The 14,483-nt window shown below is 42.4% G+C and overlaps 2 long non-coding RNA genes across 3 annotated transcripts in view; one reads left to right on the top strand and one right to left on the bottom strand.

Moving 5' to 3' along the window:
* Nucleotides 1-14,483, top strand: part of LOC309363457 — a 141,872-nt gene that overhangs the window by 373 nt on the left and 127,016 nt on the right. For both annotated transcript variants that reach the window (XR_014165355.1, XR_014165356.1), the window contains exon 2: nt 3,203-3,304. This is a non-coding gene — a long non-coding RNA (uncharacterized lncRNA). The remainder of the gene's footprint in view (nt 1-3,202; nt 3,305-14,483) is intronic.
* Nucleotides 1-14,483, bottom strand: part of LOC309363796 — a 143,411-nt gene that overhangs the window by 58,342 nt on the left and 70,586 nt on the right. The window lies entirely within an intron of this gene.

The raw sequence follows: 14,483 nt of genomic DNA, 5'->3' as shown, positions 1-14,483 counted from the left end.
AATCACACCCCTTTGTCTTGACCAAGATGTTTAGCCTGGAGAAGAGGAGGTGAAGGGGTGATATGATAGCCATGTTCAAATATATAAAAGGATGTCACACAGAGGAGGGAGAAAGGTTGTTTTCTGCTGCTCCAGAGAAGCGTACACGCAGCAATGGATCCAAACTACAAGAAAGAAGATTCCACCTAAACATTAGGAAGAACTTCCTGACAGTAAGAGCTGTTCGACAGTGGAATTTGCTGCCAAGGAGTGTGGTGGAGTCTCCTTCTTTGGAGGTCTTTAAGCAGAGACTTGACAACCATATGTCAGGAGTGCTCTGATGGTGTTTCCTGCTTGGCAGGGGGTTGGACTCGATGGCCCTTGTGGTCTCTTCCAACTCTATGATTCTATGATTCTATGATAACCAACATTCTAATTAATGCATGAAGGTGTAATAACCTGTGCTACTAGGCTTAGCTATGTCACTTCTCCTTACCTTGGGAAGAAATAGGTAATCAAACCTCACTATCCTACCTGAGAAGCTCAGCATGTGAAAAGGTTTGAGGCTCTCACCAGCCACTCTTGAGTTCCTATACCAATACTCTGTTATCACTTTGTAATTAAGCTATGTTTTACTGCCTGTGCAACTTTTCTGACTGATGTGTGGGAAAGCATATGAACTGGACCTTTGAATATTTTGTAAGTAAACCAATTGTTAATTTACCAAATGTGTAGTCTTTTCCTACGCTGGGGGAGTAGGGAAATTTTGGAACTTCCTTGGAAGGGCATATTGTAAAGGTCTATATTTCCACGCTTTACTTTGCAACATATTTTGTGACTTTAAATCTCAGCTGGAGTTCTCTCACTAAAGAGCACTTGCCCCCAAATTGGATCTTGGCATCCAGGAATTAGTGTGTGTGTGTGTGTGTGTGTGTGTGTGTGTATTGTACCAACACTGTCCAATGGATCAAAAGCTGCTACGTAAGCAGACTGGCTCTATCCAATGGGACATACCTTACTTTGAAGCCCACTTCTTAGGTTGCAGGCCTAAGAAGATCCGTGATGGATCAGCATCTAGTCCAGCATCCAGTTACTCACTGTGGCCAAGCAGATGCTTCTGGGAAGTCCACATAGCTTTGCTTCAGTGTACTGATATATGGAGAGAAATTTGCCATGGACATTTTTATGGCTTTGAGTGCTCCTCTAAAAAATTCACCCCAAATGCGGCCCGCTTCCAACTCTATGATTCTATGATTCTAGATCCTAATAAACTGAGGTTAGGTTTACTATTGTTTCTGGAATGGCTACCTGTCTGGCACTCAGGGGCCAGGATGCCAGAGATTATCACCCAGGCAAGGAAGCTGCTGATTACTGGTCTCAGGCTTCTCGGATTGTGGCTGCCCCTGCTCATGTCCCAGGCTGCCCCCTTTGTGGCCATTTCCTTCCTGAACAGAACAAAGTTGGAAGGTGCAAATCGGACACTGGAGCGATTTTATATGACTTTCTAACATTTTCCCGTTGAGCCAGTACATAGATACATTTATCAATGAATTGTTACATTTGGTAATGTGCAGCAGTGGTCCTTTTGAATAGAGATGGGAAAAAACTGTGTGATGAAGTGTTTTATGGGGATATCTGCAGGAGTGATTGTGTTGATTTTGGTAGTCTGGGGGAGAGTGATGTCCGCTGGAGGGGCACGCCCCCAACCTTTCCATAAATTCTGCTAACATGACACAAGTAAAACCATTTCAACAGAGGAGAGAAGACAGAAAAATGGGAAGAAAACAGTTTGCAGTTTGAATAGAGGCAGAGGAAGCATTAGCTGAAACTGTGTGTGCAATCTTGAGGAATTTATGGGAAACTAGTGTGAATGCCCAACTGCTTTCACAATTGCTTCCAGATGCTACTGGATTCCAGCTCTCATTTGTCTCAGCCAACATGGTGAAGAGTTAGGGATGATGCCCGGCTCTGTGCTTTGCTTGTGAATCCGTAAATAAAGCAAATTTTAAAGCAACAAAAATAGTCTTGGATATTTCTGCTCGAGAACGGAGGGTATCTTAATTTACATTCATAAGGGATTCTCTACTACACAGAAAAACTTGTAAAATTATTGTAAGAATATTTTGACAGCTAATGACAAAACTTACTGTCTTTGACAGCTTTAACTCTGCTTTAATCTCAAAACCCCATCATCTCAATCAGTTAAATCTCAGCCTCATAACACCTGATGAGCCATTCTTCTTTTGGATTGCAATCTTCCATATTAGGTACAGTCATACCTCATGTTACGTCCGCTTCACATTACATTCTTTCAGGTTATGTCCCATGGTGACCCGGAAGTACCGGAAAGGGTTACTTCCGGGTTTCGCCGCTCACGCATGCGCAGATGTGCAAAATGATGTGATGCGCAGACACGCCGCTGTGGGTTACACTCTTTTCATGTTGCGAACAGGCCTCCAGAATGGATCCCATTCGCAACCAGAGGTACCACTGTAGTTGAATAATATAATCACTATTAATATAAAGTTGTTAGACTACATCATGGCTAGAGTGTGGTAAGTTTTGTTTTCTTATATCTGTGTACTTTTTGACGATGTAGTTTTATGTTTTAAGAGCAGTGTTGCTCATTCCCAGCATTGCTCAAAAATTCCCCAAACCAGAAAAAAACAGTGAAATTTTGAAATAAGTGGTTAAAATCAGTGGAGTTTTGAAAGCTTCAATCCATCACCTTTATTCAAAATGACATCGAGCTGTATTCAAACACAGATGAATTTTTTCTCTCTTGATCTCAAGAACCATTAGAAAAATGTGGTAATCATATTGGGTGTCTAAATGCATAGTGACCAACAATATTCCATACAGTAGTTTTTGAATTTGCATTTTAAAAATTATTTATTGTATGTTCTCCAGTTAAGTTTATCTTATGGGATAGCACACACATGGCAAAATGAATAACCAGATAACAAAATAAACAGTGACTAAAATCCGTCAGTGAGCAATCATGCCCTCAAAGTGAGCAATCATGCCCTTAAATCCAAGTCAGTGTTTCACTTGGCATTTATACGGGGGGGGGGGGGTGTAACTGACCGCAGTTATATGTTGGCAGATACTGATAAAATGTGTAATTTGTGCATGTGGAGAATACCTGAGCAAAGGAAGATTTATTATACTTTTAACTATTCAGTGCAATTGCCTTTAAAATGCCATGTTTTTGTAAATACAGATAAGTGTGTTACTATCACTTGGTGGGAACCCTTAATTATTCTAAGGAAGAAATGTTTCATTTTGACATGAAAATGGAGTGTCTTAACCTCTGCAGAACTGAGTAAGTATTGTCATCCATATTTACATTGATGTTAAAAACAAAGTCAGGTGTTTAACAGCATGATGTTGCTATTCAAGGGGCACATAGGTAATAGCCAAGTGCTTTGTGCACTGCTGGTAGTGAGAGAAGGCAGCTTTCTCTCATTAGGGCAGAACTGTGAAAAGTTTTTGGTGCCCTTTGCCTCCTAAGTTCTTATCAGAGCTTCTGGAGTTTAACCAGAGAAGCACTTCTCACTTCTCTGTCTAGGGGTGGCAGCTAGAACAGAGAAGAAGAGGATTCTAACCCCTGCCTTCTCCTTTCCCCTGATTGGTACAACCTTCTAAGATTATACATTATACAATATGCAATATCATAAGATGATGATGATGATGATGATGATGATGATAACAATAGATGCATTGCATTGCAATGATCAATGCAGATCTCAATGCATTGTCTTTCAGCTAGATCTATTGTCTGTGCACATACATGGGCAAATGATTGCTGGTGCTTCAATATCTTTTGCGGTCACTTACATTGTATTTTCCTTAAAGCTCTATTATATGTAACAGAATGTTCTCTTAAAGCAGAAGCAACCTGTGTTTTAACCGTTCCTAAATGCTTAGCTTTGGCACATACAAAACAACTCTTCCTCCCTGCTTCTCCCCCTCTGCCTTCTCCAGGATTACCCTAGAGCCAAACCGAAGTGGCTGACTCACCTCCTTTCACTCTCATTGGCTCTAATCAGCACAAATTGTGAGAAGGCTAAAAAGTGCAGTTTTCATGCTGATTGGGCAGCTCTGTGATGCTGGAGACAGGGGACCTTGATGCACCTCTGCTTTGGGAGACCATCACAGTGGAAGCAAAACCCACCCACTGCGCGCGCGCGCACACACATACACACACACACACACACACACACAGAGTGGCTTGTCCTCTCCAGTGACATTAACCCAACAGAGGGAAGTCCTGTGGTTTCAGGTTTTGGGTAGTCCTTCGGGAATGTGTCCCCCATGAGTCCCCTTAGCCTGGAAGATGGGCCAAAAATCTCCCATGGTGCCTCTGAGCTCCTTGGCTGCATTACTGCTGGAGTAGTGGGGTTTTGCTACTCTTGAGCATATTTTGATCTCCACACTTGCTGCCCTCTGGATCCAGTCCTGTACGTGTATATGTTTTATTTATTATCTTAAACTTATATCTCACCTTTATTCAATCATGGAACTAAAACCATATAGTGGTCACCTATCCAGGCACTGATCAGACCACCCAGACCTGCCTAGCTTCAGCTAGATGGCAGCCTCACAGGCATGTAAATTGCCTCTCTCTGTGCAAAGCGCACAGAGGTGCATTGAACACCCCCCACACACACACACTCACACACATACATAACGATGGACATTTTGTTAATATGCAATAGAGGATGATTTAGTTATTTTGCAAAATCAGTTTGGTAGGTCTCCAAGAAAGGAAGCTCAGTAAAGGATGTTTACTGAATTGTTTTATTATATGCCCAAAGTCAGCAAAGGGAATAAATGAATAACTTTTCTTTTTTTTTAAAAAAAAAAAGCTACGCTGTGACAGCATACTCGTAAATATGCTGCAGGACAAAGAGACCATTGTATTGATTGTGCCAGAAACAATTTACTCGAGGTCCATGTCAGCCTGGTCATTAGAGCAAAGCATCATAAAGAAACATATTTCAAAAGCCCTTCTAGCCTATGTGACTGCGAGGAAAATGCTGAGATAGGTCAGCAGCAAATAATGAAGGGGCTGTTCAAAATGCAGCTAGTAGGATGGTCACCTCTACTAATTTTCATCACCACAACTCTTCCTTTTTTCCTAGTTGCAGAGAACAGAATGTAAACATGCTGGCCATCTTGGAGTTTTCCTGGTATACAGTTTGGGACACAGATCAGACTGCCAACTAACTATCCAGGCCTGCTCTCATGCCCTTAATAGCAGCTTGTTTTGTAGAATTATCACCCGCAATTGTCAGCAGATTGAGCTGAGGTGAAAGAGCACAAGTTGGGGGTGCAAACTTAGCAGCCTTGAATAAGCACAGCTCCCGTTGCTCAGTCCCGGCTCCTGCCAACCTAGCAGTTTGAAAGCATGTCAAAGTGCAAGTAGATAAATAGGAACCGCTCTGGCAGGAAGGTAAATGGTGTTTTCGTGCACTGCTCTGGTTCGCCAGAAGCGGCTTAGTCATGCTGGCCACATGACCTGGAAGCTGTACGCCGGCTCCCTCGGCCAGTAAAGCGAGATGAGTGCCACAACCCCAGAGTCGGTCACGACTGGACCTAATGGTCAGGGGTCCCTTTCCCTTTCCCTTTATTTTCCCTTCCATAGTTTTTTGTTGCAACTTTTCATCATCTAACACAAGTATTAATATAAATAAACAGCCTTTGTTTGATGGCTGTAGTCAACAGGATAAACATGGGGCTTTAGAAATACACCTCTTTGGGTAACTCAGCACCTACACCTGGAAGGATGACCCCTGTGGTATCTAGGATATCTCATTTGACACCTGGCCACTAACCAGCAAGCTCCGGCAGAGATTGTGGCTCAGCGCCTTTCAGTTTGAGGGAGCTCTTGCTTTCCCTCTTCCTCCTTTTGCCCATTTCCCAGTAGGCAACTGCATGCATTTTCATGGAGTTAACAGAATTATCTCAAATGAGCATTCAAATGTTACATGGTGCGTGGGATGTGATAGATTCTCCATCTGGCTGGGATTCAGGTAAGACTCTTCAACACTTCAGCAGGCTGGTAGAAATGAAGGAAGTAATTCCTTCACTTTGATCGCTTTCTCTCTGAAGCCCCCCAGAAGTCTGGGATTGCTGACCGAGCTTTGCAATATAGCTAGTGGAGGCTTAGGAGAGTCCTGCCTGGGGGGGGAAATGAACTTGCCTCTGCAGGATTCTCCCACCTTCCCTTTGTATTGCAGGTTTCAGGGAAAAGCAAAATGTAGGTAGCTTAGGATGTTAAATTATGGGCTTTGAAAGACTGAGAGTTTGTTTTAATTAGATAATTTTAGCAGAACCTATTTGTGTCTTGGGGGGTTGGGGAAGTGTGTTGCATTCATAACCTTGAAGTCATTGGTTACCACTCCATCTTCTGACTAGCCTACAAATTCCTTAGGCCTAAACTTGTGAGTCACCTGACACAAGAATGAATGCAGCTCCTGGGGCAACACACCACTATGAACAATTGATCCAAGTGCCCCTCCCCCCTTTTCTCTTTCAAGAACAGGCAGAACACACAGTAACTTAGAACCTGGCCTATGATATTTTTAAATGAGAAATGCAGCCGGCCAAGACAATGTGGTCCAATTGTAATTTAATAAACAAATCCCAATGCACCTCAAATGTCTTTGTAAGGGGAAATGGGTAAATTGTTAGACTTAAAGCTGCACCTCCCTTGAGGAGATAGATTCACCTTCAGTTTGATTAAAAACTCATTGATCTCATAAGGCTCTTTTTTAAAAAAAGTCCAAACACTATGCACAAATGCACATTAAGGTGGCAATCATATGCATACTTAAATGGGAGGTAATCACACTGAACACAAAGAGACTTTCCTCTGAGTATGCATGCATACAGTTGTGCTGTAGTAGACTTTGGCGTTGCTGTTCTATGCATTCTTATCTAGGATTAAGGCCCCCCCCCCGGAACACAGTGGGTAGGAGAGATGCAGTACCGCTGCCCCATTTCCAGCAGATGCCTCGGATAGGAAGGGAGGAGATTTCCTCTGATATGCTCTACAGCTTCCTGAGGTACATTTGAACCTCTGGAACAGATTGGAGGCAAGAATTTAGGGGGCTGCAGTGGAAAAGGAAGTGATCTCCGCACTCTTAGGTTAAAGGAGCTGTCCATGGGATAACCAGCCTCATATAACTTTTAACTGAGTTAAGATTGAAAAAGGATGTGTACAAAAAATGGAAAAGGGGGGAAACCACCAAAGAGGAATTCAAACAAATAGCCAGCACGTGTAGACACAAAGTCAGAAAAGCTAAAGCACAGAATGAACTCAGGCTTGCTAGAGAGGTTAAAAGCAACAAAAAAGGCTTTTATGGGTATGTTCGTAGCAAAAGGAAGAACAAAGAAACAGTGGGGTCACTCAGAGGAGAAGATGGTGAAATGCAAACAGGGGACACAGAAAGGGCTGAACTCCTCAATGCCTTCTTTGCCTCAGTCTTCTCCGATAAAGAAAACAATGCCCGACCTGAAGAATTTGGAGCAAATGATTCAGCAAAGGAAACACAGCCCAGAATAACTAAGGAGATAGTACAAGAATACTTGGCTAGTCTAGATGTATTCAAGTCTCCAGGGCCAGATGAACTGCATCCAAGAGTATTAAAAGAACTGGCAGATGTGATCTCAGAACCACTGGCAGTCATCTTTGAGAATTCCTGGAGAACAGGCGAAGTCCCGGCAGACTGGAGGAGGGCAAATGTTGTCCCTATTTTCAAGAAGGGGAAAGAGAGGACCCAAATAATTACCGCCCAGTCAGTCTGACATCAATACCAGGGAAGATTCTGGAGCAGATCATTAAGCAAACAGTCTGTGAGCACCTAGAAAGGAATGCTGTGATCACCAATAGTCAGCATGGATTTCTGAAAAATAAGTCATGTCAGACTAACCTGATCTCGTTTTTTGACAGAATTACAAGCCTGGTAGATGAAGGGAACGCAGTGGATGTAGCCTACCTTGATTTTAGCAAGGCATTTGACAAGGTGCCCCATGATATTCTTGTAAAGAAGCTGGTAAAATGCGGTCTTGACTATGCTACTACTCAGTGGATTTGTAACTGGCTGACTGACCGAACCCAAATGGTGCTCATCAATGGTTCCTCTTCATCCTGGAGAAGAGTGACTAGTGGGGTGCCACAGGGTTCTGTCTTGGGCCCGGTCTTATTCAACATCTTTATCAATGACTTGGATGATGGACTCAAGGGCATCCTGATCAAATTTGCAGATGACACCAAACTGGGAGGGGTGGCTAACACCCCAGAGGACAGGATCTCACTTCAAAACGACCTTGACAGATTAGAGAACTGGGCCAAAACAAACAAGATGAATTTTAACAGGGAGAAATGTAAAGTATTGCACTTGGGTAAAAAAAATGAGAGGCACAAATACAAGAAGGGTGACACCTGGCTTGAGAGCAGTAGATGTGAAAAGGATCTAGGAGTCTTGGTTGACCACAAACTTGACATGAGCCAACAGTGTGACGCGGCAGCTAAAAAAGCCAATGCAATTCTGGGCTGCATCAATAGGAGTATAGCATCTAGATCAAGGGAAGTAATAGTGCCACTGTATTCTGCTCTGGTCAGACCTCACCTGGAGTACTGTGTCCAGTTCTGGGCACCACAGTTCAAGAAGGACACTGACAAACTGAAACGTGTCCAGAGGAGGGCAACCAAAATGGTCAAAGGCCTGGAAACGATGCCTTATGAGGAACGGCTAAGGGAGCTGGGCATGTTTAGCCTGGAGAAGAAGAGGTTAAGGGGTGATATGATAGCCATGTTCAAATATATAAAAGAATGTCACATAGAGGAGGGAGAAAGGTTATTTTCTGCTGCTCCAGAGAAGCGGACACGCAGCAATGGATCCAAACTACAAGAAAGAAGATTCCACCTAAACATTAGGAAGAACTTCCTGACAGTAAGAGCTGTTCGACAGTGGAATTTGCTGCCAAGGAGTGTGGTGGAGTCTCCTTCTTTGGAGGTCTTTAAGCAGAGGCTTGACAACCATATGTCAGGAGTGCTCTGATGGTGTTTCCTGCTTGGCAGGGGGTTGGACTCGATGGCCCTTGTGGTCTCTTCCAACTCTATGATTCTATGATAACCAACATTCTAATTAATGCATGAAGGTGTAATAAGCTGTGCTACTAGGCTTAGCTATGTCACTTCTCCTTACCTTGGGAAGAAATAGGTAATCAAACCTCACTATCCTACCTGAGAAGCTCAGCATGTGAAAAGGATTGAGGCTCTCACCAGCCACTCTTGAGTTCCTTTACCAATACTCTGTTATCACTTTGTAATTAAGCTATGTTTTACTGCCTGTGCAACTTTTCTGACTGATGTGTGGAAAAGCATATGAACTGGACTTTTGAATATTTTGTAAGTAAACCAATTTTTAATTTACCAAATGTGTAGTCTTTTCCTACGCTGGGGGAGCAGGGAAATTTTGGAACTTCCTTGGAAGGGCATATTGTAAAGGTCTATATTTCCACGCTTTACTTTGCAACATATTTTGTGACTTTAAATCTCAGCTGGAGTTCTCTCACTAAAGAGCACTTGCCCCCAAATTGGATCTTGGCATCCAGGAATTAGTGTGTGTGTGTGTGTGTGTGTGTGTGTGTATTGTACCAATACTATCCAATGGATCAAAAGCTGCTACGTAAGCAGACTGGCTCTATCCAATGGGACATACCTTACTTTGAAGCCCACTTCTTAGGTTGCAGGCCTAAGAAGATCCGTGATGGATCAGCATCTAGTCCAGCATCCAGTTACTCACTTTGGCCAAGCAGATGCTTTTGGGAAGTCCACATAGCTTTGCTTCAGTGTACTGATATATGGAGAGAAATTTGCCATGGACATTTTTATGGCTTTGAGTGCTCCTCTAAAAAATTCACCCCAAATGCGGCCCTCTTTGGGGGATAAATTAATTAGTGTCTGCTGTTGCATTATACTACCCTTTCTACAGCTTCCCCTTTCCCACCAGCAACTGGATAGAATGGCAAATGTATCCCTAAATAGATATCCACTGAATCCGAATGCAGGTGTTTGCATTTCAGCTCCGACCCCCAGGCAGATCATCCATTATGTCTAAGAGAGAATGAATGCCAGTTGGAAGAGGCGGAGCTGCACCACACTGATTGACAATTAGTGCCACAAAAGGAAAATATATCCTCCATGTACAAGTTTAAGGAGAAAAGCTGTAGCTTTGTTAAGTATTGTGGATAAGGAGGCTTCTTTTAGAAGTGGATTAATTCCTTTTTTAAAAAAGTATCTTTTACCAGATTTGAAAGAAAATAACCCGACCACATCTGTTGCCAATTACTTAGTGATGTGCAGCTTTGCTGTACAAAATAGCAATAATGTTTTCTATAAAATTTGGGGATAATTATGATTTAAAGACCATTGCTCTGGAATCACGCCAAATAGATGCCTATTTTTCATCTTGAAAAATGATAAACAGGAAAATTGCACTCACATAAAAAGACTCTATCTCACACTCTTTCTGCCGCTTTTGTGGTGTGAATTACTGACTGCCACTGAAACTTGTGGCAGATGCACACCCACATTTGCAGCAGCAGAAACAAATAGCCGTTGCACTGAAACACTCTTTGACTGAAGGTGGCTCCAAACATCTTCAAAAGAGCAGCAGCTACACTATCTTGCTTCCATTCGAAAGGTGTGGATGTCATCATTTTCCTTCCACTCACATCTGGGGACCCTTGAGCAAGGGACACTTGACCATGGTAACAGCCAGCCATTCTCATCGTCTGAAGATGCCATTCCCCTTCATAACCAAATGGGGAGGGTTGGTTTGATCTTTCTCATGTTGGTGATAGAATGGACCGTACCATTCCAGCTACAGTGGGGCAATCGCTTTCTTGATGATTTCCCACAAATTAAAAAAGATGGATTGATAATATGGACAGACTAGCTACATACGAACGAATTGCATGTCGACGGAAAATAAGAATGGATAAATATGAAGAAATCTGGAACAAATATTTAAGCGATAAAGCGGATAGTGGTGGGAAGTAGGGGGAGGATAAAGAGGTGGGAAAATATTGTTAAAAAAGGTGTAGTCATAGGTATATCAGTGTATTCAAATCTGAATTGTCAAATTGCGTTATTGTTATTATGGTTTTTGTATGTGTCTTTTGTGGTTGGTGTCTGTATCAAAAAAATGATTAAATATTTTTTTTAAAAGCAAATTAAAAAAGTGTAAGTAGACTAGCGCAGCAGACAGGACTCACCTAGGATCCTATTTTAAGTTTATGATTGCTCAGAGTTTCACATGGGAAAAGATTCAAATATGTTATTCCCCACCTACATTTTGCAGTGGTACAGTCCAACTTGTTATACTTAATGTCTTGTTATACTTAATGTGTTGGTAAAAATAAATAATCTGTAGTAGCTTATTATTGTTAGTAGCTTAAATGTGCAACTTTGGTTTTTAACTACATAGAAGCATTGAGAGGTGTAAGCCAAGGTTACTAGACGTCCCTGTTTCCCGGGGACAGTCCGTGGATTTACAGATCAGTCCCCTGACAAAATCCAATCGTTCCTACTGAAGTTGAAGTGTCCCCGGATTCATTGAAAAAAATCTGGTAACCTTAGTGTAAGCACTTCCTTTTGTGCTCATGAACCATCAGATCCCAACAAACAATGGAAATAAAGCACATGGAAATGAAGATATATGTGCACTTCATCTGGGATTCAGTAGCAATGGTAAAACTTGGAATGGTAGCACAGGGAGGGAGAAGGGGGCACTATAAAACCATTAACTGAGGCAGGGGTAACTCATCCCATTTCTCTGCCTGAGGTGAAATGGGAAGGTGCCCCCCCCTTACTGGGCTCATGTGACTGCGCTTTCTGGGTTCTGGTGACATCTCATGAGAAGTCTACAAGATCTTGCAGGAACCTGGAAGCCGGAGTTGCTTCTCTTTACTTCTCCAGTGGTGGTGGGGTAGGCAAGTGCCACCCCTTGAGATTCTACCGCCTGAGGCGGCTGCCTCAGTCTGCCTCATCGGTGGGCCAGCCCTGAGTTGAGTATCTAGCTGCACCCCTGTTCAAATTCATCACTGAGCCTGCATAAGAATCATAATATTAGACTAGGGGAAAAATACAGAATATGAACATATCAGGTGAATTAAATTCCATTCTATTCCTTCCTAGCCTTATAAACCAGGGACTAACATTGGGTCCAGAGCAGAAAAAACCCCAAAGAATGTTTGCCACCCTGATTTAAAAAGCACCTGTAACTATGTATACAGACAGCCATTTGTCTCCTGATTATATTTACAAGAAAGGAAAGAAGGATGCTATCTCTGGGCCTGTTTTTGGGACTACACTGGTAATCTGCCCTCTCTAGGTACTCATTTTAGGGGCACGTCGGCTGTGGGGCTCCGGAGGGAGATTAAAAACTATCAGGCCCAAAACACCTGCCTGCCAACCGCTAGTGGTGTCCAAAGAAGTCTGAAAAAGGTGTGACAGACAGCATGTTAGGGTGTGTAATGTTAAAAATGAAAAGATTTGAAGTCTACTCTTTTTGAAAGTGATGGATAATATTTTGGTGGCCCAGGGATGTTTACTCTGACATTTTTGATCAAAGGCTAATCTGGTATTATTCATAGTATGCCAATCTCTAATATATTTAATCACTGACAGATTTTGCAGTGAATAATGTAGAATCAGCATTTTACGGCCACAAGATCAATCAAAACATCTACCCTCATCTCTCTCTGTGTCTAGCTTTTGTTCCAGTACTCACACAAGCCCCTGTTTAAGAAAGTCTATAAGGCTACCCCATCGTGCATTCATGAAGAGGCTTTTGTGAGGTGCAAGCGGCTGTGCTGTGGAGGAGGAACAGGAAATGTTCCTCCTATGGACTTCTGCTAACTTACCTTAGGATCTAAGCCAAACAGTATTTCAGTGCCAGGTTAAACTAAGAATTGTATTGCTACGAAAGAGTAAATTTGGCCTGTTTAGCAGGTTTATAAAGACATTTGGCAGATAGCATCCCAGAAGTCCAATAATGGCATAAGTGTTAAGATTAACAAATCTTAATTACTTAACATTCCCATACTCTTTTCTCATCCCTTGCTACCAATACATAATATCTGAGGAAATGGAATGGTTTAGGGAAAATGCCCAACTGTCTTCTCACAATGAAATATTAGTAAAAACTCCCACAAGAAAAGCATTTGATCATGCCTTAGGCAAATGGATAAAACTGAGTACAGTGGTACCTCAGGTTAAGAACTTAATTCATTCTGGAGGTCCGTTTTTAACCTGAAACTCTTCTTAACCTGACGCACCACTTTAGCTAATGGGGCCTCCCGCTGCCGCTGCGCCGCCGGAGCACGATTTCTGTTCTCATCCTGAAGCAAAGTTCTTAACCCAAGGTACTATTTCTGCATTAGCAGAGTCTGTAACCTGAAGCATCTGCAACCCGAGGTACCACTGTATACCAATCTGGGTATAGTTACTGACACTTGTCTTTTTTTACATATACAGTGGTACCTTGGTTCTCAAACTTAATCTGTTCTGGAAGTCCGTTCCAAAACCAAAACATTCCAAAACCAAGGCGCACTTTCCCATAGAAAGTAATGCAAAATGGATTAATCTGGTGCAGGCTGTTGAAAAGCTACCCCTAAAACACTTCTCCCCACCACCCCAGTCAGCGCGATCTTTCAATCTTTCTCTCTCTCTCAAATCAAAGCAGCTGGGTTTCAGAGTGCTGCCGGGATGCTTCTCCCCACCGCCCCAATCAGCGCGATCTTTCTAAAAACAGAAGAACAACACTAAAAACAGAAGCTCAAGTCATGTTTGACCTCCAGAAAAAATTTGAGAACCAAAACGTTCACTTCCAGGTTTGTGACGTTCGGGTTGTAAGTTGTCCATGAACTAAGGTACCACTGTATACTAAGGAAACTATGAACATATTTGGAAGATGCAACTTAAATGCTAATGCAAAACACTGGAAGAGGCCTCCTGGATCAGACCAAAGGCCCCTTCTATTTCACACAGTGGCCAAATGCACACCATTGAAATGTCACATAGGCTTGCCATATTGTGAAGAGAATAAAATAGGATGCTATGACGACTCTCATTTGAAATCCCCCTACTATATGTAGGCTGTAGAAGCTGTGATATATTGCTGAGGGGGGCAGGAGAAGAGGAAAGCAAGTCTTCAGCCACCAGTTATGTCTAGGTCTCATCCAGAAAGTAGAGCCAGAGACATTTTGACAAATATAAAAAATCCACCTGGACAGAAATGTTACCCCTGAAAAAGAGGCTGTGTCCTTGAAGCCACAACCAAAATTCAAGGAGATTGCATCTCCTTTTTTTTGTCACTTGGCGTTTAGAGGAACAGTGCCTCCGATTATCGGGATTCCTTTAGGATAGGGATTTGTTTTGATTTTTGGTGATGAGCATTAAATTATTATTAATAATTAGAGTTTTA

Source organism: Podarcis melisellensis (assembly GCF_964234715.1).
Source record: "Podarcis melisellensis genome assembly, chromosome: 1".
Taxonomy (NCBI): Eukaryota; Metazoa; Chordata; class Lepidosauria; order Squamata; family Lacertidae; genus Podarcis; species Podarcis melisellensis.
The sequence above is the reverse complement of the archived record's forward strand: the minus strand, read 5'-3'. Positions and strand labels throughout refer to the sequence as shown.